The following is a 12,500-nucleotide window of genomic DNA, read 5'->3' on the forward strand; positions in this document are numbered from 1 at the left end:
TTGGAACCCAGCCAGGGAACCCAGCCAGGGAACCCAGCCAGGGAACCCAGCCAGGGAACCCAGTTCCACCCAACCATCCCTCTCTATAGAGGTTTAATTAAGGAATGGAAATATTTCAACCAGATTTGAGTAAAGAGAGCGAGGGGGGGAGAGGAAGACTGAGAGGGGGAGACAGAAAGTGAGGGAGAAAGAGAGAGAGAGGAAAATAGTGAGATGGAGGGAACAGGCAGAGTGAAATATCCTGTTGGCATTTGTTTTAATTGGCCAAATGAATGCACTTAAATGACCAAATGTACTTTATGGCACTGCAGTGAAGCCATCCCAAAACAAGGCCAGTATTTATATGGGGGAGCAGTAATTATGGAGGAGGGTGGAGAGGAATACTTACTGGAGGAACCCTGCTCTTATGGCTCAGAGTGGAGGAGAGGGGCCCCGTCTCCTCTGTAGCCCTTAACACGGAGGGGCCCCGTCTCCTCTGTAGCCCTTAACACGGAGGGGCCCCGTCTCCTCTGCAGCCCTTAACACGGAGGGGCCCCGTCTCCTCTGTAGCCCTTAACACGGAGGGGCCCCGTCTCCTCTGTAGCCCTTAACACGGAGGGGCCCCGTCTCCTCTGTAGCCCTTAACACGGAGGGGCCCCGTCTCCTCTGTAGCCCTTAACACGGAGGGGCCCCGTCTCCTCTGTAGCCCTTAACACGGAGGGGCCCCGTCTCATCTGTAGCCCTTAACACGGAGGGGCCCCGTCTCCTCTGTAGCCCTTAACACGGAGGGGCCCCGTCTCCTCTGTAGCCCTTAACACGGAGGGGCCCCGTCTCCTCTGTAGCCCTTAACATGGAGGGGCCCCGACTCCAATAGGCCGCCTCCTCTCTCTCCCTTACTAATTCCATTCCTTCAGCTTATTGGCAGGCAGAGGCAGTACTGATTGTTTGTGTATTGAACTGCACAGCGTTTGTTACAATGTAGTTCTGTTTGACTGAAATGGCTGCACCGTAGGTCACCAGACTGCAGAGACAGATGGATCACAGGGATGTGTTCTTCTATCTAGCCTCTATACCGCTACAGTATAATGTGGGGGTTCTATCTAGCCTCTACAGTATAATGTGAGGGTTCTATCTAGCCTCTATACCACTACAGTATAATGTGAGGGTTCTATCTAGCCTCTATACCTCTACAGTATAATGTGAGGGTTCTATCTAGCCTCTACAGTATAATGTGAGGGTTCTATCTAGCCTCTACACCTCTACAGTATAATGTGGGGGTTCTATCTAGCCTCTATACTGCTACAGTATAATGTGAGGGTTCTATCTAGCCTCTATACCGCTACAGTATAATGTGGGGGTTCTATCTAGCCTCTATACCGCTACAGTATAATGTGAGGGTTCTATCTAGCCTCTACACCTCTACAGTATAATGTGGGGGTTCTATCTAGCCTCTACACCTCTACAGTATAATGTGAGGGTTCTATCTAGCCTCTACACCTCTACAGTATAATGTGGGGGTTCTATCTAGCCTCTACACCTCTACAGTATAATGTGGGGGTTCTATCTAGCCTCTATACTGCTACAGTATAATGTGAGGGTTCTATCTAGCCTCTACAGTATAATGTGAGGGTTCTATCTAGCCTCTACACCTCTACAGTATAATGTGAGGGTTCTATCTAGCCTCTATACCGCTACAGTATAATGTGGGGGTTCTATCTAGCTTCTACAGAAAATTGTGGGGGTTCTATCTAGCCTCTATACCGCTACAGTATAATGTGGGGGTTCTATCTAGCATCTACAGTATAATGTGGGGGTTCTATCTAGCCTCTACAGTATAATGTGAGGGTTCTATCTAGCCTCTATACCGCTACAGTATAATGTGGGGGTTCTATCTAGCCTCTATACCGCTACAGTATAATATGAGGGTTCTATCTAGCCTCTATACCGCTACAGTATAATGTGGGGGTTCTATCTAGCCTCTATACCGCTACAGTATAATGTGGGGTTCTATCTAGCATCTACAGTATAATGTGGGGGTTCTATCTAGCCTCTATACCGCTACAGTATAATGTGGGGGTTCTATCTAGCATCTACAGTATAATGTCAGGGTTCTATCTAGTCTCTACAGTATAATGTGGGGGTTCTATCTAGCCTCTACAGAAAATTGTGGGGGTTCTATCTAGTCTCTATACCGCTACAGTATAATGTGGGGGTTCTATCTAGCATCTACAGTATAATGTGGGGGTTCTATCTAGCCTCTACAGTATAATGTGAGGGTTCTATCTAGCCTCTACACCTCTACAGTATAATGTGAGGGTTCTATCTAGCCTCTATACCGCTACAGTATAATGTGGGGGTTCTATCTAGCTTCTACAGAAAATTGCGGGGGTTCTATCTAGCCTCTATACCGCTACAGTATAATATGAGGGTTCTATCTAGCCTCTATACCGCTACAGTATAATGTGGGGGTTCTATCTAGCCTCTATACCGCTACAGTATGTGGGGGTTCTATCTAGCATCTACAGTATAATGTGAGGGTTCTATCTAGTCTCTACAGTATAATGTGGGGGTTCTATCTAGCCTCTACACCGCTACAGTATAATGTGAGGGTTCTATCTAGCCTCTACACCACTACAGTATAATGTGAGGGTTCTATCTAGCCTCTACACCGCTACAGTATAATGTGGGAGTTCTATCGAGCCTCTATACCGCTACAGTATAATGTGAGGGTTCTATCTAACCTCTACACCACTACAGTATAATGTGGGGGTTCTATCTAGGCTCTATACCGCTTCAGTATAATGTGAGGGTTCTATCTAGCCGCTACAGTATAATGTGAGGGTTCTATCTAGCCTCTACAGTATAATGTGAGGGTTCTATCTAACCTCTATACCTCTACAGTATAATGTGAGGGTTCTATCTAGCCTCTATACCTCTACAGTATAATGTGGGGGTTCTATCTAGCCTCTACACCACTACAGTATAATGTGAGGGTTCTATCTAGCTCTACACCGCTACAGTATAATGTGAGGGTTCTATCTAGCCTCTACACCGCTACAGTATAATGTGAGGGTTCTATCTAGCCTCTACAGTATAATGTGAGGGTTCTATCTATCCTTTACACCGCTACAGTATAATGTGAGGGTTCTATCTAGCCTCTACACCGCTACAGTATGTGAGGGTTCTGTCTAGCCTCTACACCACTACAGTATAATGTGGGGGTTCTGTCTAGCCTCTACAGTATAATGTGGGGGTTCTATCTAGCCTCTACAGTATAATGTGGGGGTTCTATCTAGCCTCTACAGTATAATGTGGGGGTTCTATCTAGCCTCTACAGTATAATGTGGGGGTTCTATCTAGCCTTTACACCACTACAGTATAATGTTAGGGTTCTATCTAGCCTCTACAGTATAATGTGAGGGTTCTATCTAGCCTCTACACCGCTACAGTATAATGTGAGGGTTCTATCTAGCCTCTACACCGCTACAGTATAATGTGAGGGTTCTATCTAGCCTTTACACCACTACAGTATAATGTGAGGGTTCTATCTAGCCTCTATACCGCTACAGTATAATGTGGGGGTTTTATCTAGCCTCTATACCGCTACAGTATAATGTGAGGGTTCTATCTAGCCTTTACACCACTACAGTATAATGTGAGGGTTCTATCTAGCCTCTACACCGCTACAGTATAATGTGAGGGTTCTGTCTAGCCTCTACACCACTACAGTATAATGTGGGGGTTCTATCTAGCCTCTGCAGTATAATGTGAGGGTTCTATCTAGCATCTACAGTATAATGTGGGGGTTCTATCTAGCCTCTACAGTATAATGTGAGGGTTCTATCTAGCCTCTACACCACTACAGTATAATGTGAGGGTTCTATCTAGCCTCTACAGTATAATGTGAGGGTTCTATCTAGCCTCTACACCACTACAGTATGTGGGGGTTCTATCTAGCCTCTACACTGCTACAGTATAATGTGAGGGTTGTATCTAGCCTGTACACCGCTACAGTATAATGTGAGGGTTCTGTCTAGCCTCTACACCACTACAGTATAATGTGAGGGTTCTATCTAGCCTCTGCAGTATAATGTGAGGGTTCTATCTAGCCTCTACACTGCTACAGTATAATGTGGGGGTTCTATCTAGCCTCTACACCGCTACAGTATGTGAGGGTTCTATCTAGCCTCTACACCACTACAGTATAATGTGAGGGTTCTATCTAGCCTCTACACCGCTACAGTATAATGTGAGGGTTCTATCTAGCCTTTACACCACTACAGTATAATGTGGGGGTTCTATCTAGCCTCTACACCGCTACAGTATAATGTGAGGGTTCTATCTAGCTTTTACACCACTACAGTATAATGTGAGGGTTCTATCTAGCCTCTACACCACTACAGTATAATGTGAGGGTTCTATCTAGCCTCTACACCACTAGAGTATGTGGGGGTTCTATCTAGCCTCTACACCTCTACAGTATAATGTGAGGGTTCTATCTAGCCTCTACACCGCTACAGTATAATGTGAGGGTTCTATCCAGCCTCTACACCACTACAGTATAATGTGGGGGTTCTATCTAGCCTCTACACCGCTACAGTATAATGTGAGGGTTCTATCTAGCTTTTACACCGGTACAGTATGTGAGGATTCTATCTAGCCTCTACACCACTACAGTATGTGGGGGTTCTATCTAGCCTCTACACCGCTACAGTATAATGTGAGGGTTCTATCTAGCCGCTACACCGCTACAGTATAATGTGAGGGTTCTATCTAGCCTCTACAGTATAATGTGAGGGTTCTATCTATCCTTTACACCGCTACAGTATAATGTGAGGGTTCTATCTAGCCTCTACACCACTACAGTATGTGGGGGTTCTATCTAGCCTCTACAGTATAATGTGAGGGTTCTATCTAGCCTCTACACCACTACAGTATAATGTGAGGGTTCTATCTCGCCTCTACAGTATAATGTGAGGGTTCTATCTAGCCTCTACAGTATAATGTGAGGGTTCTATCTAGCCTCTACACCGCTACAGTATAATGTGAGGGTTCTATCTAGCCTTTACACCACTACAGTATAATGTGGGGGTTCTATCTAGCCTCTACACCGCTACAGTATAATGTGAGGGTTCTATCTAGCCTTTACACCACTACAGTATAATGTGGGGGTTCTATCTAGCCTCTACACCGCTACAGTATAATGTGGGGGTTCTATCTAGCTTTTACACCACTACAGTATAATGTGAGGGTTCTATCTAGCCTCTACACCACTACAGTATGTGGGGGTTCTATCTAGCCTCTACACCGCTACAGTATAATGTGAGGGTTCTATCTAGCCTCTACACCGCTACAGTATAATGTGAGGGTTCTATCCAGCCTCTACACCACTACAGTATAATGTGGGGGTTCTATCTAGCCTCTACACCGCTACAGTATAATGTGAGGGTTCTATCTAGCTTTTACACCGCTACAGTATGTGAGGATTCTATCTAGCCTCTACACCACTACAGTATGTGGGGGTTCTATCTAGCCTCTACACTGCTACAATATAATGTGAGGGTTCTATCTAGCCTTTACACCACCACAGTATAATGTGAGGGTTCTATCTAGCCTCTATACCGCTACAGTATAATGTGAGGGTTCTATCTAGTCTCTACAGTATAATGTGGGGGTTCTATCTAGCCTCTACACCACTACAGTATAATGTGAGGGTTCTATCTCGCCTCTACAGTATAATGTGAGGGTTCTATCTAGCCTCTACAGTATAATGTGAGGGTTCTATCTAGCCGCTACACCGCTACAGTATAATGTGAGGGTTCTATCTAGCCTCTACAGTATAATGTGGGGGTTCTATCTAGCCTCTACACCACTACAGTATAATGTGAGGGTTCTATCTAGCCTCTACAGTATAATGTGGGGGTTCTATCTAGCCGCTACAGTATAATGTGGGGGTTCTATCTAGCCTCTACACCGCTACAGTATAATGTGGGGGTTCGATCTAGCCTCTACACCACTACAGTATAATGTGAGGGTTCTATCTAGCCTCTACAGTATAATGTGAGGGTTCTATCTAGCCTCTACACCGCTACAGTATAATGTGAGGGTTCTATCTAGCCTCTACAGTATAACGTGAGGGTTCTATCTAGCCTCTACACCGCTACAGTATAATGTGAGGGTTCTATCTAGCTTTTACACCACTACAGTATAATGTGAGGGTTCTATCTAGCCTCTACACCACTACAGTATGTGGGGGTTCTATCTAGCCTCTACACCGCTACAGTCTAATGTGGGGGTTCGATCTAGCCTCTACAGTATAACGTGAGGGTTCTATCTAGCCTCTACACCACTACAGTATGTGAGGGTTCTATCTAGCCTCTACACCACTACAGTATGTGAGGGTTCTATATAGTCTCTACACCACTACAGTATGTGGGGGTTCTATCTAGCCTCTACACCACTACAGTATGTGAGGGTTCTATCTAGCCTCTACACCGCTACAGTATAATGTGAGGGTTCTATCTAGCCGCTACAGTATAATGTGAGGGTTCTATCTAGCCTCTACAGTATAACGTGAGGGTTCTATCTAGCCTCTACAGTATAATGTGAGGGTTCTATCTAGCCTCTACACCGCTACAGTATAATGTGAGGGTTCTATCTAGCCTCTACAGTATAACGTGAGGGTTCTATCTAGCCTCTACACTGCTACAGTATAATGTGAGGGTTCTATCTAGCCTCTACAGTATAATGTGAGGGTTCTATCTAGCCTCTACACCGCTACAGTATAATGTGAGGGTTCTATCTAGCTTTTACACCACTACAGTATAATGTGAGGGTTCTATCTAGCCTCTACACCACTACAGTATGTGGGGGTTCTATCTAGCCTCTACACCGCTACAGTCTAATGTGAGGGTTCTCTCTAGCCGCTACACCGCTACAGTATAATGTGGGGGTTCGATCTAGCCTCTACAGTATAACGTGAGGGTTCTATCTAGCCTCTACACCACTACAGTATGTGAGGGTTCTATCTAGCCTCTACACCACTACAGTATGTGAGGGTTCTATATAGTCTCTACACCACTACAGTATGTGGGGGTTCTATCTAGCCTCTACACCACTACAGTATGTGAGGGTTCTATCTAGCCTCTACACCGCTACAGTATAATGTGAGGGTTCTATCTAGCCTCTACACCGCTACAGTATAATGTGAGGGTTCTATCTAGCCGCTACAGTATAATGTGAGGGTTCTATCTAGCCTCTACACCGCTACAGTATAATGTGAGGGTTCTATCTCGCCTCTACACCACTACAGTATAATGTGAGGGTTCTATCTAGCCTCTATACCGCTGCAGTATAATGTGAGGGTTCTATCTAGCCTCTATACCGTTGCAGTATAATGTGAGGGTTCTATCTAGCCTCTACACCTCTACAGTATAATGTGAGGGTTCTATCTAGTCTCTACAGTATAATGTGAGGGTTCTATCTAGCCTTTACACCACCACAGTATAATGTGAGGGTTCTATCTAGCCTCTACACCACTACAGTATGTGAGGGTTCTATCTAGCCTCTACACCACTACAGTATGTGAGGGTTCTATCTAGCCTCTACACCACTACAGTATGTGAGGGTTCTATATAGTCTCTACACCACTACAGTATGTGGGGGTTCTATCTAGCCTCTACACCGCTACAGTATAATGTGGGGGTTCTATCTAGCCTCTACACCGCTACAGTATAATGTGAGGGTTCTATCTAGCCTCTACAGTATAACGTGAGGGTTCTATCTAGCATCTACAGTATAATGTGAGGGTTCTATCTAGCCTTTACACCACCACAGTATAATGTGAGGGTTCTATCTAGCCTCTACACCGCTACAGTATAATGTGAGGGTTCTATCTAGCCTCTACACCGCTACAGTATAATGTGAGGGTTCTATCTAGCCTCTACAGTATAATGTGAGGGTTCTATCTAGCCTCTACACCGCTACAGTATAATGTGAGGGTTCTATCTAGCCTCTACAGTATAACGTGAGGGTTCTATCTAGCCTCTACACCGCTACAGTATAATGTGAGGGTTCTATCTAGCTTTTACACCACTACAGTATAATGTGAGGGTTCTATCTAGCCTCTACACCGCTACAGTATAATGTGGGGGTTCTATCTAGCCTCTACAGTATAATGTGAGGGTTCTATCTAGCCTCTACACCGCTACAGTATAATGTGAGGGTTCTATCTAGCCTCTACACCGCTACAGTATAATGTGAGGGTTCTATCTAGCCTCTACAGTATAATGTGGGGGTTCTATCTAGACTCTATACCGCTACAGTATAATGTGGGGGTTCTATCTAGCCTCTACAGTATAATGTGGGGGTTCTATCTAGCCTCTACAGTATAATGTGGGGGTTCTATCTAGCCTCTACAGTATAACGTGAGGGTTCTATCTAGTCTCTACAGTATAATGTGAGGGTTCTATCTAGCCTCTACACCGCTACAGTATAATGTGAGGGTTCTATCTAGCCTCTACAGTATAACGTGAGGGTTCTATCTAGCCTCTACACCACTACAGTATAATGTGGGGGTTCTATCTAGCCTCTACAGTATAATGTGAGGGTTCTATCTAGCCTCTACACCGCTACAGTATAATGTGAGGGTTCTATCTAGCCTCTACAGTATAACGTGAGGGTTCTATCTAGCCTCTACAGTATAACGTGAGGGTTCTATCTAGCCTCTACAGTATAACGTGAGGGTTCTATCTAGCCTCTACAGTATAATGTGAGTGTTCAGTGTAGTTGACAGCTATAATTCAGGACAGATGAGTCTGGCAGGGAAACATGAATAATAACTGAATGTAACCAGCTTGATTAGATCACTGCTGGTTCACAGGTTTGCCCTCTCCCTCCATCTCTCTCTCTCTGCAGCGGTAATTGTGGAGACTGGAGACACACACACACACACACACACACACACACACACACACACACACACGCCCGCGGATGCACAGAAGAACAAGCACACACCCCTCTCTCTCTCTTCAGGGTGTTTATTTTAAGTCAAGGGATTAGTTTGCTCAGACATGATCTCTTCAACTGTTCTACCCATTTTTTTTCTCTCTCTCTCTCTCCCCTTTCTCTCTCTCTCTCCCCTTTCTCTCTCTCTCTCCCCTTTCTCTCTCTCTCTCTCTCTCCCCTTTCTCTCTCTCTCTCTCCCCTTTCTCTCTCTCTCTCTCCCCTTTCTCTCTCTCTCTCTCCCCTTTCTCTCTCTCTCTCTCCCCTTTCTCTCTCTCTCTCTCTCTCCCCTTTCTCTCGCTCTCTCTCTCTCTCCCCTTTCTCGCTCTCTCTCTCTCTCCCCTTTCTCGCTCTCTCTCTCTCTCTCTCCCCTTTCTCGCTCTCTCTCTCTCTCTCTCCCTTTCTCGCTCTCTCTCTCTCTCTCCCCTTCTCGCTCTCGCTCTCTCTCTCTCCCCTTTCTCGTCTCTCTCTCTCCCCTTCTCGCTCTCTCTCTCTCCCCTTTCTCGCTCTCGCTCTCTCTCTCTCCCCTTTCTCGCTCTCTCTCTCTCTCTCCCCCTTTCTCGCTCTCTCTCTCTCTCCCCTTTCTCGCTCTCTCTCTCCTTTCCTTCTCCCCTTTCTCTCTCTCTCCTCTCTCTCTCCTTTCCTTCTCCCCTTTCTCTCTCTCTCCTCTCTCTCTCCTTTCCTTCTCCCCTTTCTCTCTCTCTCGCTCCCCCTTCACTCTTTCTCCTTTCTCTCTCTCTCTCCTCTCTCTCTCCTTTCCTTCTCCCCTTTCTCTCTCTCTCTCTCCCCTTTCTCGCTCTCTCTCTCTCTCTCTCTCTCCTTTCCTTCTCCCCTTTCTCTCTCTCTCCTCTCTCTCTCCCTTTCCTTCTCCCCTTTCTCTCTCTCTCTCTCTCTCCCCTTTCTCTCTTTCTCCTTTCTCTCTCTCTCTCCTCTCTCTCTCCTTTACTTCTCCCCTTTCTCTCTCTCTCCTCTCTCTCTCCTTTCCTTCTCCCCTTTCTCTCTCTCTCTCTCCCCTTTCTCTCTTTCTCCTTTCTCTCTCTCTCGCTCCCCCTTCACTCTTTCTCCTTTCTCTCTCTCTCTCCTCTCTCTCTCCTTTCCTTCTCCCCTTTCTCTCTCTCCCCTTTCTCGCTCTCTCTCTCTCCTCTCTCTCTCCTTTCCTTCTCCCCTTTCTCTCTCTCTCTCTCCCCTTTCTCTCTTTCTCCTTTCTCTCTCTCTCTCTCCTCTCTCTCTCCTTTCCTTCTCCCCTTTCTCGCTCTCTCTCTCCTCTCTCTCTCCTTTCCTTCTCCCCTTTCTCTCTCTCTCCTCTTTCTTTCTCTCCCCTTTCTCTCTCTCCCCTTTCTCTCTCTCTCTCGCTCCCCCTTCACTCTTTCTCCTTTCTCTCTCTCTCTTTCTCTCGCTCTCCTCTCTCTCCCACAATTCAGTATCCAATATGCATTAACTTCATTCTCCTTTCGTAATGCATCAGCCGTCCTTCCCTTCCTTCCTTCCAGAGTTACACATCCATTAGATCATTGATTCAGTCTTGTTTCTCTCTATCTGAGCTTCGCTAATTCAAATCATTTGTCCTTCAAAAGATGTCAACTTGAGAAAGAAACTGCTATTTTGTATTGGAACACCGGCCGCATGGCACCGAAGTGTCCGGAACGGTCCCAAGCCAGCCAATCCCAACCCTCTTCTGAGGCTGGTTACCAGACTTGGCTTTAAATAGTATTTGAAATCATTTCAAATATTTTAGCTGTGCTTGATTGAGCTTGCCTGGCTCCATGGACCAAATAGAGTAGTTTCTGAACTGGGAACCTGGCCTTTCTGACTCTCCAGGCAGGCTCAAACAAAAACAAAAAGTATTTGAACACAGGGCTGCTGGCTTGCTAGTCCCAGTTTGAAATGTAATCCATAGATCAGGTACCGTGGCTGCTTGTCGTGGGCTGCTTGTCGTGGGCTGCTTGTCGTGGGCTGCTTGCCGGGGCTGCTTGTCGTGGGCTGCTTGTCGTGGGCTGCTTGCCGGGGCTGCTTGCCGGGGCTGCTTGCCGGGGCTGCTTGCCGGGGCTGCTTGTGTAATATGACCAACCCACTACATGTTAGTCATACTCATACTGTGGAGTCTTTATTCAATAAAGGAATTCTGTTCTTCAATAGACAGGAAGAGAAAGCAGGAACACAATCACAAGGACACCATCGGTCAGAGAGACAGACAGAGGGGGAGAGGGAGACCAAGGGAGAGGTGGGGACAGAGGGAGAGACGGGTGGAGGGGAGGAGAGGGAGCTAGAGAGCCGGGGGGAGGAGAAGAGAGGGCTAGAGAGACGGGGGGGAGGAGGAGAGAGGGCTAGAGAGACGGGGGGAGGAGGAGAGAGAGCTAGAGAGCCGGGGGAGGGGAGGAGAGGGCTAGAGAGACGGGGGGGGAGGAGGAGAGAGAGTTAGAGAGCCAGGGGTAGATTGGGGGGTGGAAGGGAGCTAGAGAGCCAGGGGGAGGAGAAGAGAGGGCTAGAGAGACGGGGGGGGGAGGAGGAGAGAGAGCTAGAGAGCCAGGGGGAGGAGAAGAGAGGGCTAGAGAGACGGGGGGGGGGAGGAGGAGAGAGCTAGAGAGACGGGGGGGAGGAGGAGAGAGAGCTAGAGAGCCAGGGGTAGATTGGGGGGTGGAAGGGAGCTAGAGAGCCAGGGGGAGAGCTGTTCTGCAGCATCCACATGTCTGTAGCGTGGTGATAAATGTACTGCTGGAAGTAAAGGAACGTGGAGGTGTTGTTATGCTGGGTGTTGGTGAGGGTTCCTCTGGTTCTACTGCTGGAAGTAAAGGAACGTGGAGGTGTTGTTATGCTGGGTGTTGGTGAGGGTTCCTCTGGTTCTACTGCTGGAGGTAAAGGAACGTGGAGGTGTTGTTATGCTGGGTGTTGGTGAGGGTTCCTCTGGTTCTACTGCTGGAAGTAAAGGAACGTGGAGGTGTTGTTATGCTGGGTGTTGGTGAGGGTTCCTCTGGTTCTACTGCTGGAAGTAAAGGAACGTGGAGGTGTTGTTATGCTGGGTGTTGGTGAGGGTTCCTCTGGTTCTACTGCTGGAAGTAAAGGAACGTGGAGGTGTTGTTATGCTGGGTGTTGGTGAGGGTTCCTCTGGTTCTACTGCTGGAAGTAAAGGAACGTGGAGGTGTTGTTATGCTGGGTGTTGGTGAGGGTTCCTCTGGTTCTACTGCTGGAAGTAAAGGAACGTGGAGGTGTTGTTATGCTGGGTGTTGGTGAGGGTTCCTCTGGTTCTACTGCTGGAAGTAAAGGAACGTGGAGGTGTTGTTATGCTGGGTGTTGGTGAGGGTTCCTCTGGTTCTACTGCTGGAAGTAAAGGAACGTGGAGGTGTTGTTATGCTGGGTGTTGGTGAGGGTTCCTCTGGTTCTACTGCTGGAGGTAAAGGAACGTGGAGGTGTTGTTATGCTGGGTGTTGGTGAGGGTTCCTCTGGTTCTACTGCTGGAAGTAAAGGAACGTGGAGGTGTTGTTATGCTGGGTGTTGGTGAGGGTTCCTCTGGTTCTACTGCT

General features: G+C 47.1%; 1 protein-coding gene across 1 annotated transcript in view; it reads left to right on the forward strand.

Annotated features, from left to right (window-relative positions):
* Nucleotides 1–12,500, forward strand: part of LOC123732436 (eukaryotic translation initiation factor 3 subunit H-like) — a 75,505-nt gene that overhangs the window by 30,955 nt on the left and 32,050 nt on the right. The window lies entirely within an intron of this gene.

This window comes from Salmo salar, unplaced genomic scaffold (genome assembly GCF_905237065.1).
Source record: "Salmo salar unplaced genomic scaffold, Ssal_v3.1, whole genome shotgun sequence".
In the NCBI taxonomy this organism is placed as follows: Eukaryota; Metazoa; Chordata; class Actinopteri; order Salmoniformes; family Salmonidae; genus Salmo; species Salmo salar.